The 10,439-nt window shown below is 44.9% G+C and overlaps 1 long non-coding RNA gene across 1 annotated transcript; it reads right to left on the bottom strand.

The window, feature by feature from the left end:
- Positions 1-5,287: 5,287 nt before the first annotated feature.
- On the bottom strand, positions 5,288-6,522 carry LOC119903717. The gene is made up of 3 exons (XR_005444554.1): positions 6,033-6,522; positions 5,848-5,914; positions 5,288-5,488 (listed from the first exon to the last, which is right to left on the bottom strand). It is a non-coding gene; the product is annotated as an uncharacterized LOC119903717 (long non-coding RNA).
- Positions 6,523-10,439: the final 3,917 nt, after the last annotated feature.

The following is a 10,439-nucleotide window of genomic DNA, read 5'->3' as shown; positions in this document are numbered from 1 at the left end:
TCATCATCATCGCTCTGACTCCGTCCTCTTCATCATCGCTCTGACTCCGTCCTCTTCATCATCGCTCTGACTCCGTCCTCTTCTTCATCGTCATCGCTCTGACTCCGTCCTCTTCATCGTCATCGCTCTGACTCCGTCTTCTTCTTCATCATCATCGCTCTGACTCCGTCCTCTTCATCATCATCATCGCTCTGACTCCGTCCTCTTCATCATCGCTCTGACTCCGTCCTCTTCATCATCGCTCTGACTCCGTCCTCTTCTTCATCATCGCTCTGACTCCGTCCTCTTCATCATCGCTCTGACTCCGTCCTCTTCATCTTCATCATCGCTCTGACTCCGTCCTCTTCTTCATCATCGCTCTGACTCCGTCCTCTTCATCATCGCTCTGACTCCGTCCTCTTCATCTTCATCATCGCTCTGACTCCGTCCTCTTCTTCATCATCGCTCTGACTCCGTCCTCTTCATCATCGCTCTGACTCCGTCCTCTTCATCTTCATCATCGCTCTGACTCCGTCCTCTTCATCTTCATCATCGCTCTGACTCCGTCCTCTTCTTCATCATCGCTCTGACTCCGTCCTCTTCATCATCGCTCTGACTCCGTCCTCTTCTTCGTCATCGCTCTGACTCCGTCCTCTTCATCATCGCTCTGACTCCGTCCTCTTCTTCGTCAGGAATTGAAATCTCACCTCTTTGTGTCGCTGTGACTTTAAATCAGTTTTGGTGTCAGTGTGACCAGCAGCTCTTTCCTCGGGGCAGCTGAGTCTGACCTTTGACCCCCGGAGGCATCGCCTGTAAAGCCGCCGTGTTGATGATGACAAAGGTGAAGACAAACAGCTGACGGTCTGTTTTTCCCTCGACGGCTGGATAATCAACCTGCAGCTCAGATCAGTCTGTTAATCCCACTGAAGAAAATCTTTAATTCGTCCTCGCAGGCGCCCAAATTTACCAGTAAGTGTTTTTTAATCTGAAATCTGAACAGATGTCGGTCTGCTGCAAATCACTGCTGCTCAGGAGCGCTGCTCCAGCCTTCACTCTGCCGGCGCTGACAACTCATTTCAACCTGTTTCTTATTTCAGTGCTTTGGTAGAGATACGTGTCTGCAGTGGGAACAATGAAGAGATAAAGCAGGTCAATGCACTTTCTGCACAGATCAGACACACATGAATCTTTCTGTATTTCCCATCAGTGACTTTAAATTGGCTTCTACACGTTGAAATGATGGGAAGCAACATTTCACTAAGCTCTGGGTTAAAAGAGGACAACTAACACGACGTTAAAGAGAATAAATTAGTTATTCAGATGGAGATTTCATCAGCGGATGTTAGAGAGGCTCCTTTCAGGAAGGAAGGTGACACTTGATTCTTTAGAGTTTAGATTAGTATCAACACTGTAAGGTAGATAGAGACGACAGACGAGGAGAGAGGTGAAGCATCCAGTCTGTACTCTCACACATTGTGACACATCCTACCTCTTTATCGAGAGATCCTCCACCTCTCTAACCCCACGTAAACGAGGGAGTGATGTGTTGTTGGAGAGGCGGAGGACTCTCTCGTTAACGTGGCGTTGTAGCCCCACATTCCTCAGAGCCTCACCTCCAGCAGCAGAAGGTCAGGGCCCGCCGTTCCCTCCCCGAACGTGACGCTCCATCTGTGCCCAACTGCCGGCGTTTGGCACCCGACTCGGGCATCTGCCACCTGCGCCGGCTGCCAGCTCGGCGTACACGCAGACATCTGCTGCGTTCGTGCTGGAGGGGCGCGCTCAGTCAGCGCAACAACACACAGACGGCCAAACAATGTCCTGAGCGGCTCTCCGACAACCTGCTGCCCTGTTCGACTGCAGGCCATCAGGGCGGACACGGCTTCACCTGCAGAGACTCAAACACAAACAGGATCAACAGATGAACCGGGCGCCGTATTTGGCTCTGATGAAGGTGTTAAAGGCCAGATTTAGCCTAAATGAGCGGAAACAAGACAGTTTGAGCGCCGGAGGGACACAAACTAAATACTGTCCTCTGTTTTTAACACAAACATTTTGAAATGTTGCTGCTAATGTTTTAGATCCCAGTGTGGTTATTATGTACACACTGAGTATCAAATACTTACCGAGTACCCACATAAGGAATAAGATTTTAATAATAATACAGGGAATACTATTATATTAATGACCTGGTAGATATTAAACATTACAGAAGGGACCACAAACACCAAACGTACTATGCAATAATGACATTATCTCTCACGTGTTAGTGGACTGACACCAAAAAGTATGCGTCACTACCTCTGCTGGAACTCTAAAACTCACTACAGTTATATATAGTGACTACTAACAGTACTTCACACACTGTACAATGTCTTATATACTTGGTGGAGGTGATCTGAGGACTTTTTCCACTACTGCTTTATACCAACATTTTCAATTAGAAAAAAGGAAATGAAAAAACAAGTGGAGGCCCCACCCTGGGGTCCCCGAGGGCCCCCAAACCACTAAATCCTAATGGAGTCTGTGGTTTGAATATTTGACTCAGTGGAAACAACACAGAGCTTTAATGAAGAGCTGCAACAACATGATCCACAGTATGTGATCATATATTATACTGCTGTCAGACAGGGTGGGGTGAGAGGAAACCTGTACGTAAAGAGCACAAAACAACCTCCGCCTCACAGGGACACAGACGGGACAGAACTTCCTGTCTGATCTGAACAGTTCGATTGGTGCTGAATCTCAACAGTGAAATATTTAATCTGGCACAAAGGACATGATTCATTCATTAGTTTTGCCGTTGGTGGCGGACATATTGTTGATGCCCCTCAGCCGCTCACTGTGGACAGATGGCTGAGAGGCTGTCATTAATTTAAAACAGGCAGAAATGTTACAGACGCTGGTCTGAATCTGCTGAATCACTGCATCTAAACACAACGCAGCCTTTTATTCTGAAAGTCTCAACAATCTACTTTAAAACATCAATCAATAATTAAAAGAATTAGAATGTCAGCTGAAGCAGCGTGATGTTTATGAAGGTGTGCGAAGGTTTATGAAGGTGTGCGAAGGTGTGTGAAGGTGTCTGAAGGTGTGTGAAGGTGTCTGAAGGTGTGTGAAGGTGTCTGAAGGTGTGTGAAGGTGTGCGAAGGTTTATGAAGGTGTGCGAAGGTTTATGAAGGTGTGCGAAGGTGTGTGAAGGTGTCTGAAGGTGTGTGAAGGTATGCGAAGGTTTATGAAGGTGTGTGAAGGTATGCGAAGGTTTATGAAGGTGTGTGAAGGTGTGTGAAGGTGTGCAAAGGTTTATGAAGGTGTGCGAAGGTGTGTGAAGGTGTCTGAAGGTGTGTGAAGGTGTCTGAAGGTGTGTGAAGGTATGCGAAGGTTTATGAAGGTGTGTGAAGGTATGCGAAGGTGTGAAGGTGTGCGAAGGTTTATGAAGGTGTGTGAAGGTATGCGAAGGTGTGAAGGTGTGCAAAGGTTTATGAAGGTGTGTGAAGGTGTGTGAAGGTGTCTGAAGGTGTCTGAAGGTGTGTGAAGGTGTGTGAAGGTGTCTGAAGGTGTGTGAAGGTATGCGAAGGTTTAGGAAGGTGTGTGAAGGTGTCTGAAGATGTGTGAAGGTGTGCAAAGGTTTATGAACATGTGTGAAGGTGTCTGAAGGTGTGTGAAGGTGTGCAAAGGTTTATGAACATGTGTGAAGGTGTCTGAAGGTGTGTGAAGGTGTGCAAAGGTTTATGAACATGTGTGAAGGTATGCGAAGGTGTGAAGGTGTGCAAAGGTTTATGAAAATGTGTGAAGGTGTGCAAAGGTTTATGAACATGTGCGAAGGTGTGCAAAGGTTTATGAAAATGTGCGAAGGTGTGCAAAGGTTTATGAACATGTGCGAAGGTGTGCAAAGGTTTATGAACATGTGCGAAGGTGTGCAAAGGTTTATGAACATGTGCGAAGGTGTGCAAAGGTTTATGAACATGTGCGAAGGTGTGCAAAGGTTTATGAAAATGTGTGAAGGTGTGCAAAGGTATCCAAAGGTTTATGAAGGTGTGCGAAGGTCTGTGAAGGTTTATGAACATGTGCGAAGGTGTGCAAAGGTTTATGAACATGTGCGAAGGTGTGCAAAGGTTTATGAACATGTGCGAAGGTGTGCAAAGGTTTATGAACATGTGCGAAGGTGTGCAAAGGTTTATGAAAATGTGCGAAGGTGTGCAAAGGTTTATGAACATGTGCGAAGGTGTGCAAAGGTTTATGAACATGTGCGAAGGTGTGCAAAGGTTTATGAAAATGTGCGAAGGTGTGCAAAGGTTTATGAACATGTGCGAAGGTGTGCAAAGGTTTATGAACATGTGCGAAGGTGTGCAAAGGTTTATGAACATGTGCGAAGGTGTGCAAAGGTTTATGAAAATGTGCGAAGGTGTGCAAAGGTTTATGAACATGTGCGAAGGTGTGCAAAGGTTTATGAAAATGTGCGAAGGTGTGCAAAGGTTTATGAACATGTGCGAAGGTGTGCAAAGGTTTATGAAAATGTGTGAAGGTGTGCAAAGGTTTATGAACATGTGCGAAGGTCTGTGAAGGTTTATGAACATGTGTGAAGGTGTGCAAAGGTTTATGAACATGTGCGAAGGTGTGCAAAGGTTTATGAAAATGTGTGAAGGTGTGCAAAGGTTTATGAACATGTGTGAAGGTGTCTGAAGGTGTGCGAAGGTGTGTGAATGTAGCACACAGGAAGGATTATGGGTAGGGCCGTGATCTGATTGGTTGGTTAAGTCGGTTGGTTCGGCTGCTGGAGCAAAAGTGAGGTGTTTAAAATGAGACTCAGAGACCAAGGATTAGATGTAAGATGGTGCCGGCTTCTTATATTTGAAGATATGTATAAAAATAAAAATATTGGTTGGTACCAAAAATGAAAAAGTACAATAATAAAAGTAATGAATAAGGCGATTACTGATATCACAATCAGGCTATGACTTCAGCATGAAATGCTTGCTTTCCAAATTTAGTATTAGTTGAGTATTTCACTCTTTGAAGTAGTTCTATAATTAAATTCCCGGGTGCACCCTTTAACCTGAATTTCTGTTAATAACACCACATTCAAGTTTGTTCAGATCCAGTTCAATAATACAATCCAATAGAATTCACACAGCACAACAGTAACCCTTAACTGCAGGAATGATTCCTACTACTCAGCTCCAAATTCTCAGTCCCAAGGTGTGAACAGGCGAGTTTGTTTAAGTGAGTCCAAAGTCCAAACAAAAAATGGATGTGTCGAAGGTAAGTCAGAGTTCAGAGTTCCATAGGGTTGGTGTATGTGTGTGTGTGGGGGAAGGAGTGTGAAGGTGAGTGACGGGGTTGTGTGTTGTAGTGGGGCCTACCACACCGCAAAGTGCAGTAGTAGCGGGATGGTCCAGTGATCCTGAAGAGGGAATGGCTCCCACAATCATTCAAGAGGGACGGCTCGCCATCAGTTTTCATCCGCAGATCCAGAAGAAACACACACACACACACAAAAAAAAACCCTGACCTGTCAACAGACAGGGTCAGAGAAATATTCACTGCTTAAGTCTCATGCAATAATATACACTACATGAAATTCACAATACACAATGATATACATACTGTGGGTGTTTACTTTCTGTGCCTCTCTCTCAAAATTCAGCATATAAACATAAATAACTTGGCTGCACACAACCAGATAAGCTGCAAGTTAGAACAATTAAAGTTTTGATGCAAGTGCAAAATAAAGTAAGCTGAGTTTACACATTAAACAACACAGTAAACCAGCTTGTTCAACTAAAATTGTAGCTTCATATTCACTAAGTGCACATAAATAATTTAAGGTACAAAGTAAGAAATTCTTAAGTAGAAAATGAACATTCTCACCGATTTCACCAGAGCGGCTGGACACACACACCCAAAATGGCGGCGCCCAGTAAAGCCACAAGGTCTTCTAAAACCGAAACATTCGAGACCGTATGCGACTTTCAGTACTTTCTCTCAGTGCAAAATAAATTAGCTTTCACAGTAAGGTGATAAAGAATGAACAAAAGCAGTTTTAAATGAATTACCTCGCTCTTGAATCAGCAAAGACTGCGCGTGGCGGGAAATCCTACGGACATCAAAGCTACCGACGCTGCTAGTCTCTCAAGCGCTACATCTAAACACTGAACTTACAGCTAAACTCTCACAGCAGTTAGCTACCACGTTTGTAGTGCTGAAGTTAGCCTCAGTGTAGTTCGTTTTTAGCTGTATTTTCTCCAGGTTTCTCCGTTTTTCACAGGTTTCATCCTCTACAGCAGCACTTCTGTCTCTCCACACACAGCAGCGGGGGAAAAAAACTTTCGCTCGCTCCCAGAGACGCGGGAGCAGGTGGGCGGGCCTACCTGCTGTCAGCTGATTGGCCAAACTAACCTGTCGGTCTATTTTGCCCTGGTAACTGAATTTTAACCCTTTAAAATCCTTAGATAATCTCTCAAGTTGCATTTCAAAAATAAAATCACTCATTCAGATTTTTATAGGCTTTTCCTATTTTTAAACCTAGATCATTTCATCTGTGTTACATGAAGGTGTCTGAAGGTGTCTGAAGGTGTCTGAAGGTGTGTGAAGGTATGCGAAGGTTTATGAAGGTGTGTGAAGGTATGCGAAGGTTTATGAAGGTATGCGAAGGTGTCTGAAGGTGTGTGAAGTTATGCGAAGGTTTATGAAGGTGTCTGAAGGTGTCTGAAGGTGTGTGAAGTTATGCGAAGGTTTATGAAGGTGTGTGAAGGTATGCAAAGGTTTATGAAGGTGTCTGAAGGTGTCTGAAGGTGTGTGAAGTTATGCGAAGGTTTATGAAGGTGTGTGAAGGTATGCGAAGGTTTATGAAGGTGTCTGAAGGTGTGTGAAGGTATGCGAAGGTTTATGAAGGTGTGTGAAGGTATGCGAAGGTTTATGAAGGTATGCGAAGGTTTATGAAGGTATGCGAAGGTTTATGAAGGTGTGTGAAGGTATGCGAAGGTTTATGAAGGTATGCGAAGGTTTATGAAGGTGTGTGAAGGTATGCGAAGGTTTATGAAGGTATGCGAAGGTGTCTGAAGGTGTGTGAAGGTATGCGAAGGTTTATGAAGGTGTGTGAAGGTGTCTGAAGGTGTGTGAAGTTATGCGAAGGTTTATGAAGGTGTGTGAAGGTTTATGAAGGTGTGTGAAGGTATGCGAAGGTTTATGAAGGTATGCGAAGGTTTATGAAGGTGTGTGAAGGTATGCGAAGGTTTATGAAGGTATGCGAAGGTGTCTGAAGGTGTGTGAAGGTGTCTGAAGGTGTGTGAAGGTGTCTGAAGGTGTGTGAAGTTATGCGAAGGTTTATGAAGGTGTGTGAAGGTATGCGAAGGTTTATGAAGGTGTCTGAAGGTGTGTGAAGGTATGCGAAGGTTTATGAAGGTATGCGAAGGTGTCTGAAGGTGTGTGAAGGTGTGTGAAGGTATGCGAAGGTTTATGAAGGTGTGTGAAGGTATGCGAAGGTTTAGGAAGGTGTGTGAAGGTGTCTGAAGATGTGTGAAGGTGTGCAAAGGTTTATGAAGGTGTGTGAAGGTGTCTGAAGGTGTGTGAAGGTATGCGAAGGTTTATGAAGGTATGCGAAGGTGTCTGAAGGTGTCTGAAGGTGTGTGAAGGTATGCGAAGGTGTCTGAAGGTGTGTGAAGGTATGCGAAGGTTTATGAAGGTATGCGAAGGTGTCTGAAGGTGTCTGAAGGTGTCTGAAGGTATGCGAAGGTTTATGAAGGTGTGTGAAGGTATGCGAAGGTTTAGGAAGGTGTGTGAAGGTGTCTGAAGATGTGTGAAGGTGTGTGAAGGTATGCGAAGGTTTAGGAAGGTGTGTGAAGGTGTCTGAAGATGTGTGAAGGTGTGTGAAGGTGTGTGAAGGTGTCTGAAGGTGTGTGAAGGTATGCGAAGGTTTATGAAGGTGTGTGAAGGTATGCGAAGGTTTATGAACATGTGTGAAGGTGTCTGAAGGTGTGTGAAGGTGTGCAAAGGTTTATGAACATGTGTGAAGGTATGCGAAGGTGTGAAGGTGTGCAAAGGTTTATGAAGGTGTGCGAAGGTGTGTGAAGGTGTCTGAAGGTGTGTGAAGGTATGCAAAGGTTTATGAACATGTGTGAAGGTGTCTGAAGGTGTGTGAAGGTGTGCAAAGGTTTATGAACATGTGTGAAGGTATGCGAAGGTGTGAAGGTGTGCAAAGGTTTATGAAGGTGTGCGAAGGTGTGTGAAGGTGTCTGAAGGTGTGTGAAGGTGTCTGAAGGTGTGTGAAGGTGTCTGAAGGTGTGTGAAGGTATGCGAAGGTGTGAAGGTGTGCAAAGGTTTATGAAGGTGTGTGAAGGTGTCTGAAGGTGTCTGAAGGTGTGTGAAGGTGTCTGAAGGTGTGTGAAGGTATGCGAAGGTTTATGAAGGTGTGTGAAGGTATGCGAAGGTTTAGGAAGGTGTGTGAAGGTGTCTGAAGATGTGTGAAGGTGTGCAAAGGTTTATGAACATGTGTGAAGGTATGCGAAGGTGTGAAGGTGTGCAAAGGTTTATGAACATGTGTGAAGGTATGCGAAGGTGTGAAGGTGTGCAAAGGTTTATGAAGGTGTGTGAAGGTGTCTGAAGGTGTCTGAAGGTGTGTGAAGGTGTCTGAAGGTGTGTGAAGGTGTCTGAAGGTGTGTGAAGGTATGCGAAGGTTTATGAAGGTGTGTGAAGGTATGCGAAGGTTTAGGAAGGTGTGTGAAGGTGTCTGAAGATGTGTGAAGGTGTGCAAAGGTTTATGAACATGTGTGAAGGTGTCTGAAGGTGTGTGAAGGTGTGCAAAGGTTTATGAACATGTGTGAAGGTATGCGAAGGTGTGTGAAGGCAAATGTTTATGAAGGTATGTGAAGGTGTGCAAAGGTTTATGAACATGTGTGAAGGTATGCGAAGGTGTGAAGGTGTGCAAAGGTTTATGAAGGTGTGCGAAGGTGTGTGAAGGTGTCTGAAGGTGTGTGAAGGTGTGCGAAGGTTTATGAAGGTTTATGAAGGTGTGTGAAGGTATGCGAAGCTGTGCAAAGGTTTATGAACATGCCTGAAGGTGTGAAGGTGTATGAAGGTGTGAAGGTGTGAAGGTGTGCAAAGGTTTATGTCCTGTGTGAAGGTGTGTGAAGGTGTGCAAAGGTTTATGAAGGTGTGCGAAGGTGTGTGAAGGTGTCTGAAGGTGTGTGAAGGTGTGCAAAGGTTTATGAAGGTGTGCGAAGGTTTATGAAGGTGTGTGAAGGTATGCGAAGGTGTGTGAAGGCAAATGTTTAAGAAGGCATGTGAAGGTGTGCGAAGGTTTATGAAGGTGTGTGAAGGTATGCGAAGGTGTGCGAAGGTGTGCAAAGGTTTATGAAGGTGTGTGAAGGTGTGTGAAGGTTTATGAAGGTGTGTGAAGGTATGCGAAGGTGTGCGAAGGTGTGCAAAGGTTTATGAAGGTGTGTGAAGGTGTGTGAAGGTGTCTGAAGGTGTGTGAAGGTATGCGAAGGTGTGAAGGTGTGCAAAGGTTTATGAAGGTGTGTGAAGGTGTGTGAAGGTGTGTGAAGGTGTGTGAAGGTTCATGAACATGTGTGAAGGTGTGCGAAGGTTTATGAAGGTGTGTGAAGGCAAATGTTTATGAAGGTATGTGAAGGTGTGCAAAGGTTTATGAAGGTATGCGAAGGTGTGAAGGTGTGCAAAGGTTTATGAAGGTGTCTGAAGGTGTGTAAAGGTATCTGAAGGTGTGTGAAGGTGTGCAAAGGTTTATGAAGGTGTGCGAAGGTGTCTGAAGGTGTGTGAAGGTGTGCAAAGGTTTATGAAGGTGTGCGAAGGTGTGTGAAGGTTTATGAACATGTGTGAAGGTATGCGAAGGTGTGAAGGTGTGCAAAGGTTTATGAAGGTGTGTGAAGCGTGTTAAGGTATGAAGGTGTGAGATTAAGCTTTTATAAAGCCAAACGGAAAACAGCAACTTGAGCTCAGGGTCCAGGTGAGTCTTTTAAAAGTCAACAAAGTGAGTCTGAAGTGCTGAAACGCAGCTTCATCACAGATCAGCAGAGCTCTGGGAGCATTTTTAGGAAACATGACTCTGATCCTCAGAGGACGCGGAGAACATTAGTCATGTCGAGCGGCAGCATTAGTGACTGATTTATGGTCTGTGATGACAGCAGGCCATTAACGCTCCCTGCTGAGCTGCGTTCACTAACACACTGCTGCAGGAAGTGACACCACAAACACAACAGGAGAGCCACACCTCTCAAAACCAAATGCTACACAACTGACACACAACTACACACTAACTCTGTGTGAAGTTTGCGGGCGACACCTCCATCATCATCGGCCGGATTTCAAACAACGATGAGACTTCGGGATGTCGGGAAGAAATTGACAATATTGCAGAGTGGTGCTAAGAGAACAACCTGCTGCTCAACGTCACATCTAGAAGCACTTTAAAAAATACAAACTAAACCTAACAGCAGTAGAAACGT

The sequence above is a fragment of the Micropterus salmoides genome, unplaced genomic scaffold (assembly GCF_014851395.1).
Source record: "Micropterus salmoides isolate LMB-PRFRI ecotype aquatic unplaced genomic scaffold, ASM1485139v1 Ms_hic_scaffold_15, whole genome shotgun sequence".
Taxonomy (NCBI): domain Eukaryota; kingdom Metazoa; phylum Chordata; class Actinopteri; order Centrarchiformes; family Centrarchidae; genus Micropterus; species Micropterus salmoides.
This window is presented reverse-complemented; position numbering and strand designations above follow the sequence as displayed.